Genomic DNA, 9,445 nt, shown 5'->3' on the forward strand with positions numbered 1-9,445 from the left:
GTTTACCCTCAAACTGAAATATTTGCAGTGTTTAAATTCACTGGGATTATTGACAGGTGCCCAGGTCCTGCAGGAGACCACAGTGAAGCACCACTCATACACCTGTGTGTGACAAAATATGATTTTTATTAGATTTGCCTGCGAGAAATATTTGAAAGGTGAGGTTTTAAGTGGCTGATTCTGGCTGTGCTTCCTCCAGGTTGGGGTGGACTGCAGAGGAGGAGGTGGATCACAGAGCAGGGGTGGGCCATGGGTTAGGGCCCACATCTCTCCACTGTAACAGGAACCCAGAGTGGCACAAAGGTGTGTGAGCTGCCTCAGGCCTGGGCAGAGGGTTCCCAGCCTCTCTACTTTCACCTAATTTGCATGACTTGCCCATCACAGGATTAATTATTACAGTGGCTTTAGTCAAATTCCTCTTCCTCACTTGAAAGCAATGTTTTGTTCATGTGATTCAGATGCAGCCTAAAACCAGCTGAGGCCAGTGAGTCTGTTCAAGCTGACAGGCTTTGCTAAATGAGCTTCTCTGCTGGACTCAGTGGTGCTTGCTTTTGAGATGCCACCAAACCACAGCTCTCCCAAGCCTGATGCCAGCTCCCTTTGTGACTGGAGGGAAGAGAAACTTTGCCCACAGTTTGCCTGGGAGAAAAGAGGGGAGAAAAGGGAGTAGAGAAATATTTTCAACCACGCCCCCCATCCTCAATACATAGCTCAGCTTTTTCTAAATCAATCCAACAAATCCTAGATGAAAACATTAATCATAGATATGATAGATATATATAGATAGATATAGATATATTAGATGCAGATAGATATAGATATATAGATATAGATATAGATATAGATATAGATATAGATATAGATATATAGCTATAGATAGATATAGAAGATATAGATATAGATTAGATGTAGATATATAGATCAGATATAGATATAGATTAGACATAGATATAGAGATAGATTTGATGTAGAGATATAGATATAGATATAGATAGATATAGATATATAGCTATAGATATAAAAGACATATATATAGATTAGATGTAGATATAGATTAGATATAGATATAGCGATAGAGAGAGAGATAAGATGGATGGATGGATGGATGGATGGATAGATAGATAGATAGATAGATAGATAGATAGATAGATAGATAGATAGATAGATAGATAGATATAGCCCCTCCTCTGCCCCATGTCAGCACCCTGTGAGACCCATGGAGGTTTCCTCCCTTTGGTGAATTCCCAAGCTGTGCCCATTGGACCAGCCCATCCTCAGGGCTTGGAGCAGAATCAGAGATGCCCCAAGTGATCATCCTCAAGACACCAAAGGTTCCTTGTGTGTTTTGCCTTGACTGTTTGGGCTGACCTCCCCCAGCATTGCATATGTTTGTGTGGAGAGGCCTTGCCTGTTTCCAGAAAAACAGGATGGTTTCAAACCATCTGTTTATCAGCAGGGGTGACAGCTACTATTGCCAGGTGAAAACTGAGACGCTCATCTCTTTTGTCTTCTTGGAACTGTATTGAAAAACAAACAGCCCCATGGCTGGTCAGGTTTGGTCACAGCCCAGAAATTCTCTTCAGCAACCTGGCTGCTGGCACCTGGGTGTGTTAAATCAGACCTTTGTGGGTGATGAAGGCAATGACAGGGCTGATATTGGATGTAGGGAGTGACTGGCAAACAGCCCCATCCCCAGCACAGCCACTGTCACCATCCCTGTGATGAGGAGATAAACAACACAAATTTGAGTGTTTTTGCTTCATCTCACTCTTCAAAAATCACCTGCTGTGTTTCTGCAGTGACCTGGCTGGTTCCCAGAAAGCATCCCCCACTCCCACACATTTCCATGGAATTTTTCAGCACATTAATCTCCATTTCCTTCCCCTGATCACACCTCTGCACAGAACAAGCTCAGTGAATGTGTTCCATCAGGGATCCTTCTGTGAAACACCTGGATTTTTAAAGCTGCATTTCACTCAGTCTTTCAAAACATCCTTCCTCTCCATCTGGGAATCCATCTGCAGCTGACAGTGATTTCTGGTCCATCAGCTCCACCCTTTCACTGGAGCTGTTCCTGCTTGGTGAGGAACCCTCACCATGGGTTGTCACCCTCTGATGAGAAGCCTTTCACTAGACCACATTTTCCTAGCAAGTAAGCAACAGCTTGAGCCAAGGTACTTTGTATGCTTGAGCAGATCTGAAAAAATCTCTCTGCATCTTCCACTGAATATTCTGAATTCAGGAAAATCTTGTAGCCATCCTTTCCACTTCTACACATTCCTCCTAGAATCACATTTTCTCCTCTAAGCAATGCAACACTTTGCTCAAATGTTATTACAGTTCTCTGGTGTTGAGAGACTTGTAGGCAGGAGGGGATGTGGGTTGCTTTTGTCTGGGGTGGGCTGCCCCAGGAGGTGAGGGGTTCTGCCTAAAATAGATGGGGTGAATCCATTTTGCTCTTTCCATAAGACTTCAGGTTTGTCCAAGCTCGTGTAGCTTTTGAGTGGGAAGTTATATGAGATAAATCCTATTACTGATGTGGGAAAAGTAGGAATAAGTTGTTCCTGGTCCTGCTCTATCCATCTGTTTGATCAGCAAAATGGGTGCAGAGATGGATCAATAGACAAATAAACAAATTATAGCAGACAGCATTTGTCTGTGTTTGGCCAGCCATCTGGCTAAACAGCAATATTGCTCCTGTAAATAATGACATCCCTGAAATACCTCACTTATTCCTCAAGCAATAAATACAGGCCTTAGGGTGTGAATTTCTCCAGTGAATTTTTCTTGGGGAAGGCAGCTATCCAACACAGAGTAACTGCAACATGTGGATTCTCTCTCACACATTGCTTTTATCTTATCTATTTCTCTTAGATTAGTCAAATGAAGACTAGAAAGCATCAGGCTTTTTTTCTGCCTCATTTACTGAATATTTGGTAAAGAAAAAGCACCAGCTTTTCTTTCTGTCTCATTTACTGAATATTTGGTTTGGAGCTCCGAGTATTATTACTTATTACCCAATATTCGGTTTGGAGCTCCGAGTATTATTATTAGTACTCAATAAATGTTTGAGTTTTCTAAGCATTCATCAACTAAACAAAGCTTATTTTCCCCTTTGTAACCAAAATATTCCCAAACTGGATGACCAAAATAAGCTTCAAGAGCTCACATTAGGCACTTGGTGACTGCACCACTTTTGGGCAGCTGAGTGGGAGAGCTGAGTTAAAACACAGAACACCTGCAGGAATGATCCCCTATGTGAGCTGCCCCCATCAAGGCTTGCAGAGGAAACAGGCTCAAGGCCGAGTCAGTCCTGATCCAGAGGGATCCAGGAGTCCAGCGGGAGGGTCTGGTGGGATCAGACCGGCCAGGGGCTCTGAGGGGAGAGCAGGGGCTGGCCTGTGCTGGGTGGTTCTGTGGTTGCTGGGGTGTCCCTTTGTGACAGGGTGTCCTTTGTGTCCCTCTGTGACAGAGGCATGTTCCAGGGCTCTTTGTGACACAGGGGCCCTGCTGTGCCCAGAGGCCATTGTGACCTCTGGCGGGTTTGTGGGCACGGAGGCCTGGGGCGCCACTGCCCCAGAGCGCCTTTCTCAGGAGGCAGAGAAAGGTTCTCAGCCTGAGAACCTCTGCAGGACAGCACGACAGACACACCCAGCAGGGAGAAGGTGAATCCCAAATCCTTGCCCACCCAGGGGCTGCTGAGCCTGAAGAGGGGAGGAATGAGCCTTGGGTAGGATGGAGAGGCTGGTGGTAGCACAAGGCTGGGCTGGAGCTGTGCCGAGACAGCCCCTCCATGCCATGCCTCCTCTGTCCCACAGATGGAGTTCAGGCAGCCCCAGAACGAGCCTAGAACGAGTGTCCCTTTGTGACAGTGTCCTTTGTGTCCCTCTGTGACAGAGGCATGCTCCAGGGCTCTGTGTGACACAGGGGCCCTGCTGTGCCCAGAGGCCATTGTGACCTCTGGCGGGTTTTTGGGCACAGAGGCCTAGGGTGCCACTGCCCCAGAGCGCCTTTCTCAGGAGGCAGAGAAAGGTTCTCAGCCTGAGAACCTCTGCAGGACAGCACGACAGACACACCCAGCAGGGAGAAGGTGAATCCCAAATCCTTGCCCACCCAGGGGCTGCTGAGCCTGAAGAGGGGAAGGATGAGCAATGGGGCAGGATGGAGAGGCTGGTGGTGGCACAAGGCTGTGCCAAGACAGCCCCTCCATGCCACGCCTCCTCTGTCCCACAGATGGAGTCCAGGCAGCCCCAGGACGAGCAGCACTCCCCAGATGCCCCTCCTGAGGCAGCAGCCCTGGGCGAGCAGGAGTGCTCGGCAGGGGCACAGAGCCGTGTCCCGCCCCTGCAGAGCTCCTGCTCTGCCCCAGGCCCCTCGTCTGCCCCGGCCCTCAGCGGGCCCGGCTCATGGCTGGAAGCGCCAGAGCCCGGGGAGGGCTCCTGGTCCAGCGAGGAGGAGCAGAGGGAGGTCTGCTATCCTCTCCGGCCGTGCCCGGGGTTAAACTACATCGAGCAAGAGCTTTCCCAAGGGGAAGTCAGCAGATCATGCCAGGGGGAAAACAACAGCAACAGAACATCCCCGCAGGAAAACCTGCGCCGGATCACGATCAGGACGGTCTGGGTGAACCCCGACTACCCGGAGCTCCTGCGGGACTCCTTCCAGGAGGAGGACGAGGAGGCGACTCCTTCTACCTCCGACGAGCAGGTGCCATCGGCAGGGACACGGAGCCCTGGCCCGGGCAGCCCCTGCTGCTCTCCCTGTTCCTCGGGGAGCCAGCTGGCGGCCCAGAGCCTGGGGCAGCTGCGGGGCACGGACAGGCAGCCCTCCCGGCGGGCTCTGCAGGCTCTCTGCACCCTGCTCTGGTGCTCCTGCCTGGAGCTGCAGCTGCATTATTAGTGCCCGCTGCCAGACTCAAAGCGGTTCACTTGGGATACTTTGGTGGTCAATAAATTTTTTAATATTTGCAAAGGGCTCTGGAGAATTGTCACTGTCTGTGGGATTCACACCTGAGAGAGGCAGTGAGAGAAGCGGAGAAAAGAACGATCAAAACAATTCTTATCTCATTCGCTGCTCCTGTGTTGTGCCAAAGTGGAATGCAATATGGAGATTGTTTACCCAGAGTGATGGTGTTTTGTTTCCTTGGCCTGTCAGGGCCAAGCACGTGTCCAAACTGTCTGTCAGCAGACAGTCACAAGATTCTGTGCAGTTGAGTTGGGTGCTTTGTGCAGACTCAGTTTAGATGTAATGTAATACAGTGTAATATAATATAGAATAATATAGTACAATAAAGTAATTAATTAGCCTTCTGATAATATGGAGTCCTCCTCATAATTTCTCCCTGCCACAGGGTCACCTTGTTTACTATAATTGTCCCTGGTTACTGCACAGAGACTCAAAGCACCCAACACCTTTCCTGCAGGAGGACGTGCCAAGAGAAGATGCTGATTTGCCAGCAGTGCTCAGTGAGCCACCTCCGGACCCAGATGGGTTCCAGCAGCACCAGAGATTTGAAAATCAGTGTTTTCATGATTTTGTAGCCAAGACAGCCACCAGTCACCACCTCACCCATGAGAGCCTCTCTGGGAGCAAGTAGCAAAGCACAGAGGGCACCTCTCCACATTACCTCCCCGAGATCCTCTGCCAAGAAGTTGTCATGCAGGTGTCTTGGGAATCTCCTGGACCTGTCTTTTCCCAGTTAACATATGCCCAGTGGAATTGCTCCACAAGGACAAGGGTGGTTGTGTTGGCAGTGTCCTGAGAGTCCTTACAGAATAATTCCAATATGCCATGTCCTGGATGGAACAATAATGAACAATATCCCCTGACTGGTGTCCAGGATTCTGGGCACTTGAAGTGAAGAAATGTCACTCTGAGATAAAGGAGCTTGGATGAAATATACCCTCCTGACCTGGAATATGGGAGATGTAATCAACTTTACTTTCAGTTCACTGTCTCTAGATCATCCATGATTTTTAAGGCTCAGGTATTAGATTTACTCCAGGGAAAAACATCTCAGCTAAGTAACCAGATGGGTTTTCCTCTTCACAACTCAACACAGGCCAAGCTCAGCTGTGGAGAGGGAACATGGAACTGTGCCTGCCTGCCTGCCTGGGAGCTTAAAAACATGTCCATCTGATTTTCAAAAAAAAAAAAAAAAAAAAAAAAAAAAAAAAATCCTACCTTTTTTATCCTTTATACATGGCCCAAAACTGATTTAGTTGAAAAACAGAAAAGGCAAAAAAAAAAAAGGAAATTGCCCAGGCAGGATGGATGAAATGACACTGAACCTCTGAGTAATATTTAGATGTGACAAAACTCCAGCTGTACAATCCAATGAGCAGAGAAGATTTTTTTTCAAATTATTCCACAGCTGAGGCTGTTCAATCTGTTACAAGTTTCTTGCTGATTTGCTTTAGAAGTGATAAAAGCTCTTGGCCAGCCTTGCTGCTGCTGAGGCCACGGTGTTGGTGGGGCAGAGCATCCCAGGAACTGGAAATGAAGCCCACTGAGCATTTGTGGGCATCAGAGATGTGAATTCCAGCACAGCAACTCCTTGAGCAGCTTCCAGGGATGCGATGAGGGAGCAGCAATGGCCCTGGGCTGCTGGGCAGCCTCTGGAAGGAGGCTGGAAAAGGCTGTTGATATCCAGGGCTGTCAGCAGCACGTCCACAGGAAAAACACAGAGCCTGAGCAGGAACCCCCAGTGCAGCCCCAAAGCCCAGCCAGGGTCAGCAGGTGCCGCTTGAGCTCTCAAATAGGCATGAAAGAAATGTTTCATGAATGATAAACCACAGCCCAGCTGCAGAGAAAGCTGCAAGGGCCCTGTCCAAGAAGGGGTGGGCTGTGGCAAAGAGGCTGAGTTTGCCCAAAGTGCTCATATGCAGTGGATCACACCCCAAAAACCCTCTCAGGAGAAAGTGTGATTATCTGCTTGCTCTTCAATTAAACAAGGTTTTGGTACATTACTTATGAGCTGTCGGATTCGACTCTTCACTCTTCCACCCCTCACTAAATTACACATAAAAGTCAAGGAAAGAATTATAATCTCTTCAAAAACTAATACTCATTTAAGGGTTAAAGGGTGGCAGGACTTTCTTTTTTTCCATGCAATAAATTAAGATAGTAAGAAAAGCATTCCAGTGTATCATCTAGATTTACAGCAGGGTTTTTCAGTTTCATTTGTCATTGCCAAATACATTACATTGGGATTAAACTGTACAGGTTATTAAATACTGATTACAAGAAGCCAGCGTGCTGTGGCAGGCAAATAAAACTTGCAAGTTACTGAAATTAAGGCATTGAAAATGTTTTAAGGGAATTAATGTTTAATTAGAGATTTTGATCTATAAGGCATTCTAGTAATAGCTTCAGTAGGAGATTACACAAACCTGTGAGACATTTCTAAGTAGAAAGGATACTTGATGTAGTATTTTCTTTAATTAATCCTGCACTGGAAGACCACCATGAGGGAATTTGGAGTTTGGTGTACAATAAAAAAGATTCCAGTCAGCAGGCACTTCAGCTTCTGTAGGGTTTTTTTGCATGATCAGATTCATGTGCACATAATTTTAACAATACAGCATGAGATGAACTTTGAATTTAGTGTGATTAAGAATATTTTTAACTCTACATCCCCAAGGGAACTTGGATATTTATGTGTTAGGAGGTTTAAGATCTGAGCTATTTGGCTTAATAGTCACTTTTTTCTCCTGCTGAATTTCATCTTTCTGTTAGTGACTTCCAGAAACAACATAAATCATCAAAAGCATTTTGCTTTCCAACATGATTGATGGTTTTATCTTTCACTCAGACATTCTTGTACAAAGTCTTCTGTTTCCACTAAAGAAAACAGTTTGTTATTTCCTCTAGTCAAACCCAGTGACTGATCCTTTTCTGTTTTGCTCACTGCATTTGATGTTGATGGTCTGACATGACTTTCACAAGGCTGGAAGTGTCATTAAGGAAGTGTAAGAGGTGTTTGTGTTGGTAGGTGTAAAAATACAAACAGAAAAGTCTCATGCTCTGAAAAAACATTCCTGGTCCCAGCTGCCAAGGTTATGGAGTTACAGGGATGATAAAACTCCCATTAAAGTTCCTGGAAGGGGAAGTGAATAAACTTCACAAGTTTTCAGTACAAAACCCCAAAATCCCAGTTTTAGGTCTTTAAGTTCATCTTTAATCTGAAATGCATCACCTTTCTGCTGATGAACTGAGTGAAATAAAGCTGCAAAGACATTTTTGAGGATTCAAAAAGCTTGACAAATTGGAATAATCACTTTGAAAATGAGGACATCTTTCCTTTTCCTCCTCCTTTCCGGGTGCAGCTGAACCACACACAGTGTCATTACACCATTTTTTGTTAAATCCATACAGTTAAAAAATGGATCAGGCTTTATGTTTAAAATATATTAATACATATTACAGCTTACTAATATTCCTCACAGCTAATTTTTATCACTGGTTATGCTATGCTGATTTTCTCCTCATCACTTTAGCTGTAATTGTTTGGTTTAATACCCAGAGCACACATCCTCTATGCTGCCCGCTTAATTATTTTCACCTTTTTGTGTCACATTTCTCAGATCAGTAATCATGTCAGATCATAAACCCCATCCTACACTGACTATAACAACTTGACAAATAGTAATACTTTCTATGTAACATGGAATAAGGTGAGTTGGTTTAACAAAACACATAATTTCTTTCTAGTTAGTTTAATTAATTTATCTTAATTATTTAACCTATTAACCACAGGTTAATGAAATCGAATCTGATGCACTCTCTTACTATATTTATATTGCTTTTTTTTTTTCCCTGAGTGGAACTAGTGTTTCATTACCTCAGTTGCTCATTAATTTTAGTGCTGCTGTTGCTCTTTCTTGAAACGTTTGTTTCCTCCAGGGCCAAGTTAATCCATAATTCAGAGTTAATGGTAAATCTCCCTGCATTATCCACCATGCACAGCCCAAAAGGCAGTAATGGGAGGGTGGGCTGGATCACATCAGGTAACAGAACCCACTGCAGGAATGCACCCTGAATAGCCACCACCAGCCTGCCTTGGCTGTAAAAGGACACCTCCTCCCAGCTGCTTTTGATAGCAATTTTTATCCCAATGCCATCTTCTAAAAATATATCCCTGCTTTTCCACCCAAGGTGCAAGGGAGCAGGGTGGGAGAGAAGTGTGAGCCTGTTCCTAAAGGCTTCTGAAGGCTCTTCTGAGGAGCACCTTGAAAACGAAATTCCAGAGCAAATGCCACAGTGAAACCAGCCAAGGTGGTAAAATCAAATTCAGCAAACTCAGGTGCAGGAGCTCTCAGGAGCAGCTGCACTGCTTCCACCCAAGGAGGTGACAGGGAGCTGCAGTGCCTGCCCTCAGCTGGAGATCCACCACAGCATGCCCATCCATGAACTGTTACCTCTCCAGAAACATATTTAATAATGGTGA

This window comes from Melospiza georgiana, chromosome 5 (assembly GCF_028018845.1).
Source record: "Melospiza georgiana isolate bMelGeo1 chromosome 5, bMelGeo1.pri, whole genome shotgun sequence".
Classification (NCBI taxonomy): Eukaryota; Metazoa; Chordata; class Aves; order Passeriformes; family Passerellidae; genus Melospiza; species Melospiza georgiana.